This window comes from Octopus sinensis, linkage group LG5 (assembly GCF_006345805.1).
Source record: "Octopus sinensis linkage group LG5, ASM634580v1, whole genome shotgun sequence".
Lineage (NCBI taxonomy): Eukaryota > Metazoa > Mollusca > Cephalopoda > Octopoda > Octopodidae > Octopus > Octopus sinensis.
This window is the reverse complement of record NC_043001.1, coordinates 5,559,279-5,581,730: the sequence shown is the minus strand read 5'-3', so window position 1 is coordinate 5,581,730 and position 22,452 is coordinate 5,559,279.

Sequence of the window (22,452 nt, the reverse complement as noted above, 5' to 3'; positions counted from 1 at the left end):
ATTTCATCCAGTAAGGCTGCATGTTGTGATGAACTTCTTCTACCAACATTATTATGGATCTCTGAGCTCCCGCAAAAAGAAAAATCTGTTGGACTTATAGCAGCTTTCATCCACACCTTTGATTTCCTCTTTACTCTTTGTTCTGTGCTCCATTAATAGACATATGCATTTATTTATAGTTAAATACGCATCGTCCAAAAGCCTCCGCCTTTATTTTTCTGTCGCTTTGCATGTATAAATATATACATAGTTTGTTTTTTATATACAAGCATTTATATCCAATCTCTTTCATTTGTTTATCAGCATAATCGCCGTAAACCGGAGAACTGATCCTCTGTAAAGATATTAGTATCTAATTAGTAGCTAATTGAGTGCTACTAAATGACCTCCATATTGTGAATCTGTTGATTATATATATATCTGTAAAATAATATGTTAAATTACTCAATAGTCAAGTAGTCAAGATAAAAGAGATGAGTTGTGGATTTCCACTTCGGCATCTGAAACTCAGAGTTTTATCTTGAATATTGAGTAATTGTAACATATTACTTTACAGATAAATTTCCTCTATTTACATAATATTGAGGTCTCTTTCTTTCTTTTGTTATCTTAACGTTTTACCAATATATATATATATAATAATATATATATTATAATATATATATATATATATATACGAGGGTAATCCCCAAAGTCAGGTAACCAAAGCGCTGGGGACACAGGGTAACTGCGCGAGCTGCTATTGGCAACACTGTTGTGTTTATTGTGCCTGCGCTTGCTCCTGCGTGACCCTCGCTCTGACGCTCAGTCTTGGCTTAGCAGTCGTATCTGGTGGTGCTCCCTACCGACGCTGCCGCCAAGTCTGATGTTCGCTCTGTTATTCAGTTTTTGAACGCAAAGTTCATTAAACCTATGGAAATTCATCGTCAATTAACGGAAGTGTACGGCGAATCGTGCATGGATGTCAAAAAAATCTGCAAGTGGTGTAGAGAGTTTGCAGCTGGTCACGACGAAGAAATAAGCGGTTGATCATCAATTTCCGACGAGAGAATCGCGAGGGTTGAGCAAATCCTACGTGAAACTCCGTGGATCACTCTGGATGTTCCCCGCATTTTGGTTCCTGGGGTTACCCGAAGCAACAGTCATAGGTTTTGAGAGAAAAGTTGCAATATCGGAAGATGTACGCAAGATGGGTCCTAAGAATGCACACAGAAGACCATAAACAGCAACTGACCTTATATTCCGGCTTTGGCACCCAGGGAATACCATCTGTTGAAAGAACATTTGGCTGGAACGCCCTTCAGGAACGACGACGAAGTGAAAGATGAGGTTACCTTCTGTGAAGTAGATGTTTGTATATTCTTCAATGTTACATCATTTTTGCATGGGGAAATATCTACAAATTCGTGCAGTAGTATCTTCATTTACGCAATTCCATGTTTTCTTTATGCTTCACGAATGTTTTTTCTTTTCATTGCAGCCTTCATTAACATGCGTTAATTGATTTCCTTAAAGTAAGAAGCATAAAAACGTCTCACAAACAAGTCTTATTCTTTTCCATTTTTCTTCTCTCTTTCCTCTTTGCTGAGAGAATTCTTTAACTACCTCTTCCTTGTCTTTATTGTGTGCTTGGTATGATACCGTTATATGCATAATATAAATGTATGGAAAGGCAAAAGTTTTTGGTATGGGTATTATGGTATATAATTATGGAAATTAAATGTGTATTCTTAGTTATAACATTGTTGTCTGCTTTAACTGCTCTGCTAACAAAAGGAATAAAGCAAGGAAAGGAAATGTTTTCCCGGGGGACTTGAATAATCACTTATCGAAGCACGTTATCCACAGAGAGAAGAATAATTACGTGAAGGAAAGTTCCCCCTATTTATTGCAGTTATGCAATAATACATATTGGAAAGTGTATTGTAATTCCTAACAGACAGATATAAAAGCTCAACCCATCGATTCGTCTAAACATTGATAGAAGTGTTCCACAGACAAAATGAAATAAAAATGTGTACGTAATAAAATAAAATGATAGTACGTTATTTACATTTGACGGATATTTGTCCCCACCTTGTTTGTTGTTAACAGAACGTTTCGGCTGGTATACCCTCCAGCCATCATCAGGTGTCTCGGGGAAATTTCGAACCTAGGTTCTCATTCCTGAGGTATTATTTGATGATTTTGTTTTTGTTGTTGTTAATCTCCAACCGTTAATGATACTCCCTAACATTGCTGACAGATGACTTGTAGACATCATCTGCAATGCGAAGAAAAAATAAATACTTCCAACATTTCACAGGTTCTAAACATCATTAACAGGTTCTCATGCATATCATAGCCCTAATCTTTATATATAAAAGTGAGGTTGTGTGCTGTCTGTCTCCTACGATTTAGATTCCTAACTACTCCTACATTTTGCCGTACAGCTTAACCAAAACCGGGTATCTTATAGTCGTGATTCATATCGAGCCCTTCTAGGTATTAGCGCGCGTCTACGATGAGTCTACGATTTAAAAAAAAAATTACCATCAATTGTTCCCATTTTTGATGCATTTTTGGCATATATAAGGGAAGTAACTCTCTAAAAATTTATTATTAAATCTCAGAACGTAAAAAGCTACAGTAACACCCCCATTTGTGGTTAGCCATTTTGAGATGGCTAAAACTTTACATCTCTAAAATGCTTATATAGTTATTTCCCTTACAAACCCGAGCAACGCCGTGCGATACTGCTAGTCTAATATAAGTTGAAACAAATACCTGATATGGCTTAACTCTCACTGAAACTGCAGTGGCTCCACACGGGTTTTGCAATCTTTTTCTAAATACATTGCAAAGCTGGAAACCCTCACGTATCATAGTCATGCATTTAACTGACATAAGCATGTTTCCTCTTCACCTGCACATTTCACATGGATGGAGCAGCGAGGACTGAGCCAGCCTTCACCTACGGAAGCCGTCTCATATTACCAGTTAATTTCAGTTGCTGGGCTTGTTTCTTTAATGTTTAATTTTAGTTGTCTGCATCGCAGAACTATTTTCCATACGAAATAGCCACAGAGGTACAAACTAAACCGCGGCGGACCAATTCTGTTGTGTATGAGCATTACAAGGCACCGCTTGTCGAGGGCCTCATCCACTAGACCCTGATATTTAAATTTCTTTTACCTGGTAGGTAATATCAAAGAGGCTAAACTTGTGAAAGAACCACTATTTTGCCGATTGCACGGACAGGATCTAGGTTTTTCTTAATTTCAAAAACAAACAAAGCTATTTTGCGTATGTTGGAATAAGCATTAATAACATTGTATATATTACTGCTAATGTTATTTCGGATTTACAGTTGTTTTTTCTTAATATGTTTTATCGAATATCGGAATTAAGAATAATTTTTATTCGTTTCATACAAAAGAAAAACAGGCATACTGCTTATAGGAACACTATGTACTTTCTATGTAAGCATGTATGTGTATGTGTACATATGTGGATATAAACTTTTACAAAGTAATAATTTTTCATTTTAATGCAATCTGCGTATGGAAGAGATTGAGTTCATATATTTGTTTTATATTGGAACAAATAGCCATTCATACTAAAAGTAGCCGAACATATACACCTATCTTTCTATCTATCTGTATATTGATAGTATATAGGTATATATGCGTATGTATATATATATATATATATATGCGTATGTATATATATATACATACATACATATATATATATATATATATATATATATATATATATATATATGAATATATATATATACATATATGTATGTATTTATTTATATATGTACATATGAGTATATGTATGTACATATATGCATGAGCAGGCGTATGTGTATACATATAGACATACGTTCATTATATAATGGAACTTGTGTAAGAAAATGAACGTGCGTGCATTCAACTATTGACACAAGTATATATATATACATATATATATATATATATATATATATATATTATATATATTATATATATATATATATTATGTGTATATATCTATATATGCATATATATTATATATATGTATGTATATAAATATATATATATATTATATATAAAGATATGTATGTTTATATATGTTTGTATGTATTTATGTATGTAAGTATGTTTATTTGCACATACGTATAAAAACGTATATTACTATTGTATATTTTGAAATATGAATAAACAAATTTTCATAAACAAATGTTGCACACATTTATAAACTGTATCGAAAATTGTGTATGATGCATAACATTCTATACTGAAGTTACTTGTTTTCGCTTTATCACTGGCCAAGGGCTAAGTATGTACACAGAGGTTAGAGAACAGGAAGCGATTTGATTATGGTGCATGCATGCAACCGGATATGCACTGAAATAATACCTACACATATACATATATACATGCATAAAAACACACACACACACACATATATATATATATATATATATATATATATATATATAATATATATATATATAATGTATTTGATATAAAACCGTTGAAATAAAAGAAGAAACAGAGAACATGTCTCAAAGACTTATCCAAACTTTATGAATTCTTGAAAGAGAATGAATCAATATTGATATACGGTTTACAAATGTATTCCTTCTAGCCACTAAAATTCTACAACAAATAAAAATAAAACATACATTGAAAAATAAATAAAAAGAAATAATTGAACTCAACCAGTTGTAATAAAATTGGGTTTATTCAAATTCTAGATGGAACATTTTAAAATGATTCTCTGCCATTATCTGAGTATTGTAATTGAATCCGATACATTCCATTCATAAAATGAAACTCTACTTTGAGAGAAGAATTATCCATTAGGCTATTTTTTAATGTAATTGTTAGTGACCTACTTAGTGCCAACCTGATAGAAGGGATGAATGGAAAATGAACTGAAAACAAACCTACACAAATAACAACAAGCATAACATTACGATTATAGGCTATTTCTTTTTAAAATTTTTTTACCAGATTTTTATCATTTACTTTTTTCAATTTCAGACCACAAGTATCATAATAAAAGTTTTTGAATGCAAAACGTGTGGAAAGTTGCAAGTGAAATTCACGTCAATATTTCGTTCATCCTTTCGCATATCAAAACAACCCAAGGTTGTTTAGATAAGCGAAAGGATGAAGGAGATATATGCTATATACAAATTTGTGGCTTCATAAGATTATATGATTTCGTAAGGCATTTAAACTATGTTTATTCAAAGTTGCATGCTTTTGAATGTCCTCTTTATGCGCATCACCCACATTTTCCTAGGCCTCCAGGCAGCGAAAGTGGCATCAATGTGATTAGTATAAAGTGAATTCCTTATTTGACAAGAGAAAAAATTCTAGTATCGACTTAGCTGACAATTCTTGACAGCAACAATTTTGTTGACCCCCAGAATATTAGAAGGAAACTTGGCCTCCACGGGTTTGTAACGCAGTACACAGAGGAGCGAAACAAATGAAACTAAATGCTGTAAGATATTCTGCCCAACGTTCTAACGAGTCTGCAAAACCAAAGTCGAACTCGACGAAATTTGAATTCAGACGAAATACCTATTTCTTTACTACCCACAAGGGGCTAAACACAGAGAGGACAAACAAGGACAGACAAAACGGATTATGTTGATTATATCGACCCCAATGCGTAACTGGTACTTAATTTATCGACCCCGAAAGGATGAAAGGCAAAGTCGACCTCGGCGGAATTTGACCTCAGAACGTAGTGGCAGACGAAATACCTATTTCTTTACTACCCAGTAGGGGCTAAACACACAGAGGACAAACAAGGACAGACAAACGGATTAAGTCGATTATATCGACCCAGTGCGTTACTGGTACTTATTTAATCGACCCCGAAATTATGAAAGGCAAAGTCAACCTCAGCGGCATTTGAACTCAGAACGTAGCGGCAGACGAAATACCTATTGTTTACTACCCACAAGTGGCTAAACATAGAGGGGACAAACAAGGACAGACAAAGGTATCAAATCGATTATATAGACCCAGTGCGTAAACAGGTACTTATTTAATCGACCCCGAAAGGATGAATAGTAAAGTTGACTTCGGCGGAATTTGAACTCAGAACGTAACCACAGGCGAAATACCACGAAATGTTTTGCCCGTCGTGCTAACGATCACGCCAGCTCGCCATCTTATCAACTCATTTAATATGGAAAGTCAACATCGACAGAATTTGAAGCCAATTCCGCCTCGCCTTTCGTTCGACGTCGTAAGGATTCTATCATCAACGAAATATGAAACACTGCTAGAAGCTAATGGCAACTTACTTTATTTACATAGTTTTCAAATTTTGGAACAAGGCTGGAAATTTCGTGGGTGAGAGCTAATCGATAACGTCGGCCACAATGTCTGACTTGTACTTTATTTATCAACACCAAACAGATGAAAGACAAAGCTGACCTTTGCAGAATTTTAGGTCAGAGCGTAAAGGTGGGCTTAAATGCCAGTCAGCAATTTGTCTGGTGGGCTAACGGTTCCTTATTGCATATAGATATTAAGTCTTATAACTCGGTGGATTATTTTGAATAACGAGGTATGTGTTCACCACGTCGCTTAATTAGTTCATTACGCCACTCAAAAGTATTTATTCACTATATTCGGTAAATGTTTAATGTGATCCGCGCACGTGGAATATGTTAATGAGTGAAAGAAAGAAAGATGCGGCATAATTATAGCTAATTTCTAGACATTAAGGAATATTACCGACCAAAACCATATTTGTATTCTATTTAAGGACAGTTGGCTTGTAGCTATGCAACAGTGTAGGCAAACTGAGACATATTCAAATTGTTCATATTAATGTGGTCGCTGCATTAAAGTGCATGCATTGACCACATTATTTAAATAATTCATTCATACTACTACTAAACAGAATCTCTCTCTCTCTCTTTTATTCTTTTACTTGTTTCAGTCAATTGACTGCGGCCATGCTGGAGCACCGCCTTTAGTCGAGCAAATCGACCCCGGGACTTATTCTTTTTGTAAGCCCAGTACTTATTCTATCGATCTCTTTTGCCGAACCGCTAAGTGACGGGGACGTAAACACACCAGCGTCTTTCAGTTTCCGTCTACCAAATCCACTCACAAGGCATTGGTCGGCCCGAGGCTACAGCAGAAGACACTTGCCCAAGATGCCACGCAGTGGGACTGAACCCGGAACCATGTGGTTGGTTAGCAAGCTATTTACCACACAGCCACTCCTGCGCCTATCGATAATAGGACTTTAATTTATATGCATTTTGAATAATTGAAGGTATTAGTCGCACCCTTAAAAGTAAGGGAATAATTTAAATAGTAGCACCTGCCATTTAGCTAGCAGAAAACGGGAGATTACTTCCTCAGTGCCCATAAAAGAAGGTACACATGCCCTTATATTATTAGATGCATGTATGGAGTACAGTAGAGCTCGAAGTACAACAGGAAAAATACAGAAGTAGCGGAAGTCTCTAATAAATTTTCGGTGTAAATCATTTCCAACAGACCTGTTTTACAATACCTGATATATATGTATATATATATTTATATATATATATATCAGCCGGCATGATTGACCAAAAGATTTTCTCACCTTCCCGAATGTTAGCCTAATACATCTGTTTGTTGTCTATACACCTGTCTTCGTCTTTTGTTTTTCTGTAATTTTCAGCTATATGTATGTATGTATATATGTATGTATGTATGTATGTATGTATGTATGTATTTATGTATGTATGTATGTATGTATGTATGTATGTATGTTTTTATATATGTATGTATGTATGTTTGTATGTATGTATGTATGCATATATATATATATATATAATATATATATATATATATATATATATATATTCGTAAATGATGTCGAAAGATGGAAATGAGTGCTCAATACCGCATTGGTGGATATAATTAATTTATTCATTAATTGAGACCATCTTTGGTTTCATACTAAGAAAAGTAGGAACATATCCCAATGTCTTAACAATTATTCATGCCGATCGCATGGAGAAATGTTTTACTTCCATTTTACAGTAGATAATTTCATGCAGATAGAAGGAATCTGGAACCAGGTTGTTGTCAATCAAGATTCTTATCACACAACCACTCCTATGGCACGATGACAATGCTATAGTCCCGAAAATTACCTGTCGCATAAGGTGTAGGACTCTACTCTGTTTTGTATTCACTTTCATGTGAACATCGAATATTTGAATCCGTGAATAACGGACTCTCTCTTTCTCTTTTACTTTGTTACTTGTTTCAGTCATTTGACTGCGGCCATGCTGGAGCACCGCCTTTAGTCGAGCAACTCGACCCCGGGACTTATTCTTTTTGTAAGCCCAGTACTTATTCTATCGGTATCTTTTGCCGAACCGCTAAGTAGCGGTGACATAAACACACCAGCATCGGTTGTCAAGCAATGCTAGGGGGACAAACACAGACACAAACAAACACACACACACACATATATATATATATATATATATATATATATTATATATATATATATAATATATATATATATACGACGGGCTTCTTTCAGTTTCCGTCTACCAAATCCACTCACAAGGCATTGGTCGGGCCGGGGCTATAGCAGAAGACACTTGCCCAAGATGCCACGCAGTGGGACTGAACCCGGAACCATGTGGTTGGTTAGCAAGCTACTTACCACACAGCCACTCCTAATTAATTTTTCTTAGGAATTACAATACTCTATCTTTTTCCAGTACTTGTTTGTCCCTATTCGATGGGTGTGCGGTTGCATATAATTTATATAGAAAACCGATTAAGTCAATGTCCTGTATTGTACAAAATGATTTACTTGTTACCAAATATATTCAGAAAATTTGAACTTGCTGAATTTATACACGCAGTATATACCCCAATAAAAGTATAAAATACGTTACTATGATACAATTCCAGTAAAATATAATAAATGGCTTTTTCGTGCATTCAGATAATCAGATGCACGGGTATTATAGAATTCTGAGGAAATGAGTTAGTCTTATGTTTGCATCGTTTCATCTGAAATAAATATTACTTAAGCAATATCGACGAAAAAAAGAAAACGGTTATTCGAGGACAAAGAATAAGGAAATCTATTATTTTATTTTATAACACTATTGGCCGTGTCATCGTGTCATTACTTTCTTACAACTGTGCTCTGTGACTTTTCACATTTCGGTTTTTAGTTCTAGGTCTTTTAGTTCTTTTAGATTAGAGAGTTTGAGTTACCCACCCTGTTTCTTATTTTAGATAATCAATTGCACGGTTAGGTGTGGTGCACAAGACTGATCACTGCTATCGGCATATTCTCTCGTATTCGGAAAATTCGCCGTGAGAGGATACGCCGTTGACGAAAATTCGGCGTATGGACAACGAGGAAGCCTACTATCGCGGCAATTTTTAAAATAAAAAAAATGTGTGATTAAAGATTTATAAAAGTACTAGCAGTATCGCTCGCCGTTGCTCGGGTTTGTAAGGGAGATAACTATATGAGCATTTTTAGAGATGTAAAGTATAATAGCCATCTCAATATGGGTAACCACAAAGGGGGAGTGTTACTGTAGCTTTTTACGTTCTGAGATTTTATAATGAATTTTTAGGGAGTTACTTCCCTTATATATGCCAAAAATGCATTAAAAATGAGAAAAATTTATGGTATTTTTTTTTTTTAATCGTAGACTCATCGTAGACGCGCTCTAATACCCAGAAGGGCTCGATATGAATCACGACTATAAGATACCCGGTTTTGGTTAAACTGCACCGCAAAATGTGGGAGTAGTTAGGAATCTAAATCGTAGGAGGCAGACAGCACACAACCTCACTTTTATATATAAAGATTATACAGATCCCTGTTAAACGTCGAACATTTAAAACAAGCGATGACGTCATTTCCGTATAACAAAATTTCTAACTGTGCAATTTCCAACAACCATACTCTGTGTACAGATACAAACATCAGTGTACAGTCACAGAGTTACTTACCGTGTTATGTTAATATTGCACCTTCTTTATCATTTAAGGTCACTATGTTTGCTGCCCGCATAGGCAGATACAACTGAGTTTAATATACACGGGGAAGTTTGAAATCATAAGTGCTGTTGCATCGAATGTTATACAAAATCGGCTATTGGCTTTTGGTTAAGTTAGCAACTGAAATTTAACACCACATCAGATTTAACCACAAAAGGTGAGTTTGTGTAGTTTCAATTATAGGGGCCGTTATCTTCCCTGTCAGTATATGAACATTCCAAGAGATTTCACGTTTATTTTTAGACATATACGTGCCTCGTTCACAATTAGTGTCCATTGGACATTTTATTTTTCGTTACACACACACACAATCTTGTGTGGTAGATTTGAAAACTTAGAATGTATAAGCACGGGCATCTACTGGATTGCATCGTGTATATATAAATAATCTAAGGCGTACTTGCTGAATAAGGTTTCACCTAGCAAATTATTTTATTTGCTAAAAAGGTATGAAACCATTGGTCCAGGAGTTAGGTGGTAAATGTTTTTTTTTTATTTTTCATTCCATTCGAAATTTAATCCCTAATAATAGTTTGGAATTTAACTGTTCTCTCTAGCGTGAAGGTAGTCATATGGTGGATACCTCTTATGTGTTTACATGTGGAGTGGAGTGGAAGCACTCCGTCGGTTACGACGACGAGGGTTCCGGTTAATCCGATGAACGGAACAACCTGCTCGTGAAATTAACGTGCAAGTGGCTGAGCACTCCACAGACACGTGTACCCTTAGCGCAGTTCTCGGGGATATTCAGCATGACACAGAGAGTGACAAGGCTGGCCCTTTGAAATACAGATACAACAGAAACACGAAGTAAGAGTGAGAGAAAGTTGTGGTGAAAGAGTACAGCAGGGATCACCACCATTCACTGTCGGAGACTCGTGGAGCTTTATGTGTTTTCGCTCAATAAACACTCACAACGCCCGGTCTGGGAATCGAAACCGCAATCCTATGACCGCGAGTCCGCTGCCCCAACCACTGGGCCATTGCGCCTCCACGTTTACATGTACGGTGTATTTATATGAATAATATATAGTTTATTGACTAAAAATTTTACACGCTAGGCCAGTAGTGCTGGGAATTTCTAATATTTCCGATTACCCGTTGATATATATTATATATATATATATATATATATATATATATATATATATATATATATATAATATATATATATATAATATATATATATATATATATTATATATATATATATATATATGTATGTATATATGTATATATTAGCGTATGTATGATATATGTGGTAAGAGATGTGTAATGCTTTCGGCCGTTGTCATAGAACTCCATGCCGTTGAAAGCAAACACTGAAACCTTCTCGTAGCTTGTCCTGCATATTGATACGCTTATTTGCAGCTGAAGATAAGATTCGAACAAGAGAAAATATATCGCATTTCTCAATGACTCGGAGCCCCGCTTTTGCTGGAATCGAACACACGACCATATTGCCTTCAAAAGAATAAATTAAACATGTGACTATATAGTATTTGTCTGGCCTTCATGTGATGTTTTTTTGATGCTTTGTAGAAATGTTGAAGTTTCAAGGTTGTTTCACCATTAATGACATACGGCGTCAAAAATGTTTCACAGCAAAACTTTTCTTTCGCAAAAACGTTAACTAAACTAAATATATAAATATATACATATATAAAAGTTCTTTTAAATAGAATTGTAGCGATCTATTTAAATTTAATATACTTTCTCCTAATATATTAAAACATTTCGCAATTCGTTCGATTGGTGTATGTAACACCTGCAATAATATATTTGCTAAATAAATAGGAAAATAATCGAAAAATAAAACGTATAATATTGCATATATTTGTTTTGGTTTTAGATTTTTATGAACGTCGGTTTTAAGGGTTAATTTAAGTTGCAACATCAAAAATAGCCAATTCACTTACTGATATATCCGTAAACCTTATATCATTTTTATCTTTCTCTACTATAAATAAGTAAATGTCACTTTCACTTTATTTAGCAGTTTTCGTGAAAATATCAAGAAAAGAGAATTTAAAAATGTCCATTTTCAAAGTCTCTCTGCATCAAACTTGATGGAAACTATCAGTCATGATTCCACCACCTGGAGCTTTTCTCATTTCCAAGAATATTTCGAATAATGAATTTATTTGCTTGCATAGCACCACGTCAGCTCCAGTCATTCAGTTCCCATTACCGATATCTTCTATCAGTTATGTATTTGTGCTCCAATAAACTTATGTGCTTTTAATAATGCTTCTGTTACAGCTGCAAGCCTACTGAAAACTACTTAAATATACATATATTGCTGAAAAGAGTTTTTGCAATGCATGTTATACAACTTAGCTTTATGCGCAATGGTTAAATAAGTGTGTTAAGAATATAATACAGTTCGAAATCCAATGAGATCTATATCATACACTGAAAAGGTATATATTACTCTTTTACTCTTTTACTTGTTTCAGTCATTTGACTGCGGTCATGCTGGAGCACCGCCTTTAGTCGAGCAACTCGACCCCTGGACTTATTCTTTGTAAGCCAGTACTTATCCTATCGGGGACATAAACACACCAGCATCGGTTGTCAAGCAATGCTAGGGGGACAAACACAGAGATACACAAACACACACACGCATATATATATATATATATATATATATATATATAATATATTATTATTATTTATAAAGGAGCTTCTACAGGACTAGAACTGTTTCATTGAAGAGAAATCTTCAGGAAGCTAGTTAACAAGAATTGTATTGGCATTTATACATTTAGGCAGGTTAACGGGGTTGGTGGGGGACTTTTTTGGGGGTAGGCATAGCACAAAATATCATACTTGGGAGTGGTCAAGGAGTCAGTGTTAAATTAGATAGAAGAATAAATAAAAAAAAAAAAATAAAAAAATAAAAAAATATAAATAAAAAAACCTATATATATAAAAAAAAACCAAAAAAACCTTTTTTATATATAGGTTTTTTTATTTTATTTTTTATTTTTTATTTTTTATTTTTTTATTTATTCTTCTATCTAATTAACACTGACTCCTTGACCACTCCCCCAAGTATGATATTTTGTGCTATGCCTACCCCCAAAAAAGTCCCCCACCAACACCCCGTTAAACCTGCCTAAATGTATAAATGCCAATACAATCTTGTTAACTAGCTTCTGAAGATTTCTCTTGAATGAAACAGTCTAGTCCTGTAGAAGCTCCTTCTATATAATAATTAATTTTACTTGATGTATTGAGTACCTTATTTACTGTGGTTAACCCCGAATCAACCCGGGACTACATATATATATATATATATATATATATATATATATATACATATATAGGACGGGCTTCTTTCAGTTTCCGTCTACCAATCATATATAGTAGTAGTAGTAGTAGTAGTAGTAGTAGTAGTAGTAGTAGTAGTAACAGGGAAGGAGGAAATTTGATTATCCTCACGTAGTGAGTTGTAAAATATATAAGGAATTAAAAATGGAGAATACACACACTTTACATAGTTTTAATATAATTTTTAATACATCGACCGGTTTCTCGTTCGCTATTCATGATATTAAGGTTTACTTAATTGAATATGTATTTTTATCAGAAGAAATGTTTGTCCATGTTGTGTGTGATGATATTTACGAGTGGCTGACTTCACAAGTTGAAAAATAAGGGGAGGTAATTGGTTATTGTTATTATTGTTGTTGTGGGCAAGAGTGATAAGTGTTCAGCTTCGGTTAGAGGATGGGAACTGTTTTTTCTCATTATGTAAAGTGGTTCTCCATCTCAAGGTCATATTCATCTGTCCAATATAGTTTTGTTCACAACTCTAGTAGGTTATTACATAAATTAGGTTCTCAGATGCTCAAGTGAAACTAGTCTTAATTGTGAACCCCTCTCCTTGTTTGAAAAAAAATCCGAGCCATCAAATAAGTTGGGGAAGGTTCCACAATTTGGGCGTCCACATTTTTTAACCGTTGGTTTCGTGGTTAATTTGTAAATTTCGCACTTTTTAGCAGTCTCTTTAGCGATTTGTGTTGCTTTTATCATATGATAAGTTTGTACGTTTTCAGGATGTCGTTCATTTTTGGATCTCTAGTTACTAAAGGAAGATTTTGCACAATAGTTTTGAATGCCTCACTGTTTCTGGGGTTGTGTGTTGATATAAACAGTTATGCTTTGATTGTTGACATTTTTATCATGACATCTACAAATGGGAGCTGTTCTTTGTTATATTCCATTGTGAATTGTATGTTACTATTTATATCATTTAATGTTGATTTGAAATCCAAAAGTTTGTCGATGCCCTCCTTCCAAATGATAAACTTTTTTGGTGTATATATATGCCCCTCCCCTTACAGAAATCTGAACAGTTACCTCGATTGCCCAAAACAATAACAATATTAACGATAACCAATTACTTCCCCTTACTTTTCAACTTGTGAAGTCAACCACACGTAAATATCATCACACACAACATAGACAAAAATTTCTTCTTAAGAAAATACATATTCAAATAAGTAAACCTTAATATCATGAATAGCGAAAGCGAAGCTGGTCGATATGTTAAAAATTATATTAAAACTATGTAAAGTGTGTGTATTTTCCTTTATAAATTTCTCATATATATATATATATATATATATATATATATTTGGAGATACACATTTCAAATTCGGGTTCAGCATTTCGCCACATTTTTTGTATCGGTATTTCGAAAGTCGAAAATCATTCCGTTTTTCACACTTTTTCCTACTGGCTGCCGGTGTAGATCTACATGTCTTGAAACTTTTGGATCGTCACCACATTGTTCTCTGCATAGTTTACATGACTTTGCTTCTTTGACGTCTGCATTGAAGGTATCCATGTTGTGTAGTAGTTTCATTACTCTGTCAATCAGTATCCAGACCAACTGCGAGCGCATAAAATTGCCTCTTTAATATCTGTTGTCTACTTGATATATTTCTATAGTTGGTGCATATTTTACAAATGGTAAATGACAGTAACCTGGTGGAATGGATTACGGTGAGGATAGAACCTGAATCCCTTTCATATCAGCATCACCGAACAATATTTATTTCTTTACTACCAACAAGGGGATAAATACAGAGGGGACAAACAAGGATTAAGTCGATTACATCGACCCCAGTGCATGAATGGTGCTTAATTTATCGACCCCAAAAGGATGAAAGGCAAAGTCGACCTCGGCGGAATTTGAACCCAGAACGTAACGGCAGACGAAATACGGCTACGTATTTCGTGTGCTAACGTTTCTACCAGCTCGCCGCCTTTTCACCGAACAATATTTTGAATGCAAAACTGAGAGCTGACAGAATTTACAACTACCGGCTTGTTCAATAATACAGTGAGGGGCTTAAATCAGGTCGCTTACAGGAATATTCTTAACAAAAACCCTGTATACTCGGCCCCCAGGATGTGTTTTAACGTGTGTTTCAGTATCTATAATACATCCCTTGTAAAGAATTTTCTATGGTTATATACAACAATAACATTTGTTACTTGAAGAGCTCTATCTTCCTATGTTTAATTCTTTCAACACGAACCATGATGAAGAGAGACTTGTAAATTGTAATGGTTTCAATATCTCATTTCTGGCTTTTCCTGTGATTCCACGGATGCCTGCGAAGTTTTCTAACATTCAAATTCTTTATTTGTACTAAAATTTCATCATTTAAATTCAGATTGAGAAAGAGAAAGAGACATACAGACGAAGGGTTGAAAGGAAAGGAAGAGAGTTGAAATCATACAAAATCTACTTTATTTTTTATGCATTGGAGACTATCGCACTCTCCGTTCTATTTCTATACACAAGCACATACAGATATGAATATACATATGTGTATATGTATATGTGTACGTGTATATATATATATATATATATATATATATATATATATATATATATATATATATATATATATATATATATATATGTATATATATATACATAAATGTGTATATATATGGGTGCGTATGTATATATGTATAAAATACGTGCATAGTTAATGCAAGGTGATAGCCCATTTAGAAATCTGTATAAGCCGAAGAAACTGAGTTTATTTTCTATAAAGTCCCTTTGTTATTTTCCGAGTTCTAGAACTTTGGAAACTAATTTGTTTTCTTTCAGTATAAGGTTTCCGTATGATAATGTATGTATTTCAATTTATCTCTTCACAATCAAAAACAATGGGAATTATTGCCAAAAATTCAAAGATCTCTGTCGCTTCTCTTGCTTTCTTTTGTGTTTCCATACATATTTTAGTTTTTATTTTGCCTTGGAAATAGTGTCACAAAGTGATTTTACGATGTCTAGGAAGTACGTTTTTAAGTTGGTCAATGCATAATTTCTCTTAGTTATTATTCGCTAGTGTACAGACGCATACATACGCAGATATTTACATGCGAACATACATACATATATGTATATAGAAATACACATATAACACATTCACATACACACACACACACATGTTAATATTTATACGCCTATACATGGTTATACATACTGTTTGAATTTTGAGGAGACGATACAAGCATACACGCGGATACACACGTATACATAAATTCTTTTGCCATAAAGAAATGAAAAATAGTTCAAAAATAGCATTGCGAACAAAACAGAAATAAAAATTATTTTGCAGTTCGGGTTTCGGTTTGGCTCCAGTAAGAACTACATACAATGCATGACAAGGTCTCCTACTACAAGAGTATTCAATTCTATATGAGTTTTCTTGAAAATAAACCTTTCAGATTCACTGCGGTATTGCTGGTCGTTGCAAAGAAATCTTTCGAGTAACTTTACGTAGCTAGATACATATATAACTACATGTATACTTCACAATACTACAGAGAATATTTGCTTGGATAAGAACTCCGTCAGATTTTTACAACTACAGTGTGGTTTTGATATCATTCTCAATTGCTATGTTGCAACTAATGCATGAATGCTACTCTACTGTATCTGTTTAAGTTTTTACTGGATAGGGACCATTGGAACAAATTTTATCACATGCTGACAACAATATAGAAGCAAAACATTTATTGCAACGAAAAACAAGGTTAGGAAAAAATCGAACGTCATCGTAGTAATGAAATTATTATATTAGCTTTCAGGTGCAAAATGTAAAGCTTATTATCCATAGACACAAAACGGACAGAACTGCGGTGTTTCTACAGCTAACGAGGTAACACACTGGTTTTATGATGTCATCCACCAGCATTTCGGCTTCGGTCTATAGACAAGCTTCACACAGGACGCGTCTGCTACCAGAGATAATAAATGAAAATATACAAAGTGGAAATGAACATTTTTTTATTCTCTTATTCTTTTATTTGTTTCAGTCATTTCACCGCGGCCATGCTGGATCACCACATTTAGTCGAACAAATCGACCCTAGGCCATATTCTTTGTAAGCCTAGTACTTATCCTATGGGGCTCTTTTGCCGAGCCGTTAAGTTAGAGGACGTAAACACATCAATATCAGTTGTCAAGCAATGTCGGAGGGGATACAAACATACAAACATACGCGTATATGTATGTGTCCTTGTGTGTGTGTATTATATATACGATGGGCTTCTTTTAGTTTCCGTCTACCAAATCCACTCATAACACTTTCAGTTTCCGTCTACCAAATCCACTCACAAAACGCAGTGGGACTGACCCGGGACCTTGTCGTTCATAAGCAAACTGCTTGCCACACAGCCACTCCTATATAAATATTACGTTACCAACCCTGCAGATGTGGCGCGTTATCATTGCCGATTGAGGCAGTGTGAAGTAATTGGACTTTACTGGTTGTACTTTCGATAATAGTCTGCGTTGGTCGTAAAAAATCTGGCGATCGTGAGTTCGATTTCCGAAACGAGTAGCGTGTTGTGTTGTGGAGAGAAACATTTTCTTTCTTTTGACAATTGTATAGTTGACTCAGCTGCAAGCGTATAACCGATCGATGGAATAGACTTCTGATGAAGGGACATGGTGCTCTGCTCGCCTCACCAGCTGGGTGGCTTCATTCGAAAGCTAAAGTGGTACAAAGAGCACTCTGACCAGTGATGTATAACAGCATGCGATAGTTGGGTTGATCACGTGATCTCGTGATCTTCCATATAGACACAAAGAAGTATTTATATAATCATCAGAGAGCATTTCTGTTAGTAAAGATAATACTTACAGTGTTCAAAAATATAGAGAACATCTTCGTTAAATTTGTTGTGTGGTTTGTGCCCTGGAACATAGAATTGGGATAAAATGGAGCACACAGTGAGATAGACAGGTGAATGTTCATATTAAGACACTCGGATGAAATAGTATTTGGTTAAATGTATAATCTTCGTGTATTGTATAAGAAGAAAAGAAGAGAACGAATGGCGCTGAGCAAAATGAAAACTTTCCGTGTGAAATGCGCGGTCACTTCAACATGGAGCTCGATTCTCCAATTCATTTAGCCCTAGACAATGCCTTCCAGAAATTTTGAATATAGCTGGAAATTCATACAACCCACCTTTCATATTCACCGTTGTTAGTTAATACACACTCGACAATGCTCGGGAAACATCGTGTAGACATTTGTGTACATAATGAATTAAATATATGTGAGTGTGTGTGTGTGTGTGTGTAAGTGTGTCCTTGTGCCTGTATTTGCCCTTTCCCCACCGCCAGGCAACCGGTATTGGTGTGTTTACGTCCCCGTAAGTCAGCAGTTCTGACAAGGGATTAATAGACATATTTCTCTCGTGAAATTTCTGGTCTTGTGCCAAAATATGAGATGGATATCTATAACATCAATAAGGGGATGAACAGGCGTAATCGCTTGCACGCCGGACAATATGTTTAGCGGCATATCATTCGTCTTTACGTTGTGAGTCCAAATTCCGTACAAGTCGACTTTGACTTGCACCCTCCCGAGGTTGATAACATAAGTACCAGTAGTTCACTGGTAGGGAGGGTCCATGCGTCGATCCATTACCTCCCCGAATCTGCTGGCCTTGTGACTAAATTTCAAACCAATATTTGATCGACCCCGAATGGTTGAAAGGAAAAGTTTGCTTCAATAGAATTCTAACTCAGTAAGCAAGCTAAAGAAACACATCAAAGTAGTTTCTCAGACGCTCTAACAATTCTGCCTTATGTTCGCGTTAAATGTATTCTTAATACGAAAAACAAAAAAAAACAAAAAAATATTGTGAAAAAATCTATGATTTAAAATTTCACATTTTCACCTTTGACGTGATCAGTTTTATCTGTTTCTTTCACCTTCAGATATAAAGATTTTAAAAGAATATTCCTAGAAAAATATGTAAAGAACAACTTAAATAAATATGCCTGGAAGCGATTGCCGGTGAAAGAGATTTCATTCTAAGTGTACCCGCCCATAATTTTAAATTTTACTTCACCTGGTCAAAAGAATTGTGATTTTCCTCTCAACAATCAATGACATTATGCCAGTGGTCTTTTAAAGAGAACAATGAACAGCTTTATTAAAAATAATGTCTTTATACGTTGATCGAAGAAATGAAATTGCTAAAAGTTTAAACACTTGAATCTTCATAGAAAAAACACTTAAAATATCTGTATCCACAGCAAGTTCTATTTAATTGCGTGTGGACATCCATTATTTTATATCACACTGTTTATAATTGCTAAAATAGCTGCATGACTTTTGAGAAAGAGAACTTTTATTGATCATATCCTGAAATTATCACTCTATTGATTTCTGTATATAATGGTGCATAAAACACTTATTAAATCCGTGATTGTTTCCCAATAAAAAATGCGTTTGACATTTTTAAGGCGATTGGTTTAATGGCGTTAGATAATCAATGGAAAAATCTCCAGGCCGTGGATACTTTCACAGTTCAGTATTGAATCCAATGTTACCACGCAAAATAGATCTTTCTCTGCATGTGAAGATTATAGTACACTCTGCAATCTACGTGCAACATTTATTAGTATCACCAAAGTAAGTACTGTCTCGTGTTCCTGAACTCGCAAAGCAGGTTACGTGGAGTATGACTGAAACAGATGGTATCTGCCAGCTGAAAGGACGTCAGTCGGTCGCAACATTACTCAACCACACCTTAATGGACGGGAATGAAGGGAAGTCACTTACTTCGCTCAAGAATACAATGTATTCTCCTCTCTGGAATTCGAAATGAAGATCTTTTGATCGTGAGCCTTATCAACGCTAACCACTTCGCCGTGCGACTTTTTCCACACAAATAATGGATGGCATCAGATTGAGTATGGAAAACTGAATATGTAGGCATAGGGATAATTTTGGGGTAAGTTATTCGCTACCCAAGCACATGGTTTAGGTTTCAATCCGACTGCATCGCACATTGGGCGTGTGTCTTCTACAATAGGCTCGAATTTGACCAAAGTGATTGTGTCTGCTAGACAGAAACTGTAAGAAATGTGTGAGTATGTGTTTGCGTTCGTCTCCTCCGCTGCTTCATAAACAGTGTGTTGATGTCCACCAAACTAAGCGGATCGCTAAAATAATCCATTAGAAATTAAAATGAACAGTTCAGTCAATTCATTCGACTAAACATTCTTCAAGACGGCGATCTGGTAGTAACGTTAGCACGCCGGGCGAAATGCTCAGCGGTATTTCGTCTGCCGATACGTTCGGAGTTCAAATCCCGCCGAGGTCGACTTTGCCATTCATCGTTTCGGGGTCGATTCATTAAGTACCAGTTACGCACTGTGGTCGATTAAATCGACTTGATCCCTTTGACTGTCCTTGTTTGTCTCCTCTATGTTTAGTCCCTTGAGGGTAAGAAAGAAATAACAAACATTCCTCAAACCAGTGTCCCTGGGTGGCTTCAGCCTAATGACCGGTAGAAGAAAAAGACAAAAGATAAATATATCATGTTATAAAAATATTTGAAAATTCGTTCAAATTGGATTAGTAAGTACCACTCCTTAATATAAACATAGTAAAGATTGTTTTAAAACAAGTGTTATTCCACCAATTTCACATGGTTTCTACTCTGAGTCTCTCTCTCTCTTTTTTCTTTTTAATAGCCTTCTCAGCAAAACTTCACATTTCACCGGGGAAAAGTACTATCTGAGATGATATGGACTAAGACCTCCCTTCAAATTTTCACGGTTTGCTCCTAAATCAAAAAGCAACAGTTTTACTACATAACTCACAAAAGTGTAGGCGTTATTCTGTATCGAATCCTCTTCCCGTGTTTCTTAGAGACGATTACCAGTATCTTATTGGGTAGTTATTATATACAGAAAGAATAGTTCTTCAGAAATTTTAATACTGAGAATTATCTATGATTTAATAGAAAAAAAAGATATTTAAATATGAATTAGAACTACCATTACGAAATCCATAAAGTGCTGCCCCAGCATGGCCGCAATTGAATTACTGAAACAATTGAATGATGAGATATAACATCTGGATAAATTATCTGAGATACGTGCCACACATGGAGAAAATTTCAGCAATCTATTCGTACAGGGATGTCTGAACGCAGAAGTCGTCTATGCATTTATGTATTTATATATATTGCCATGTATATAAATTTCCTAGTTCAGATATGATTGAAAACAGGGTCTGTCGACGGCACAGATTTTTAGTTGCCACGTTTTATCTCTGCAATAAAGCTTCATTTGATATACACTTGCTTTCTTGTCGACCAGTCAGAAACCGAGGACGTTACCAAAGTGGCTTGTCATTAATTTCTCTTATTTCTTCATGTAAACAAATGTACACGTTGCGTGTAGCCTGCAATGAGTGATCAAACCATAAACCGGTATCAGTCATCAATGCACGGATTATTGATTCTAAACTTGCTCCCTGTACGATTTCATTACATACATTTGTTCTCAATGCAAATATCTTCACTTCCCAATCATATTAATATTACATTGTTTTCTGGCCTAAATAATGATAGTTTTGAAAGCCATGTGTTATGCGTCTGAAGATTAGTGAATTCGTTACAATGTGTGTTAGGCAATTGTTTGCAAGAGATAAAATACATACCTCTATTGTTTAATCTTGTTTTCTTTTGTGTGGCTTGTAAACACCTTGTTGCAAAAGTTCTAATGTAACGGCTCGCATGCCTTTGTTCTTCCGTTGGTATGATATGCATCTACAAAACATTTTTCAAGTGTATTATTTCCAATAATGACCCGAAGCTTTTTCTAAGTATATTCCTTTATACATTGGTTCTAGTGTGTTGGCGATAGTTTCATGCATTGTAATACATTATTTGCATCTACCATGTTTATGATCTTCTTGGTTGTATTTATTGTTTATTTTATAAATGCAATGTGTATTACATTCGTTATTTTAGGACCTGTTCAATATCGTGAGCTCTCCTGTTTTATGAAGATCAATTTTTATAACATAGGATTTGCGTTTTGATTTTTACAG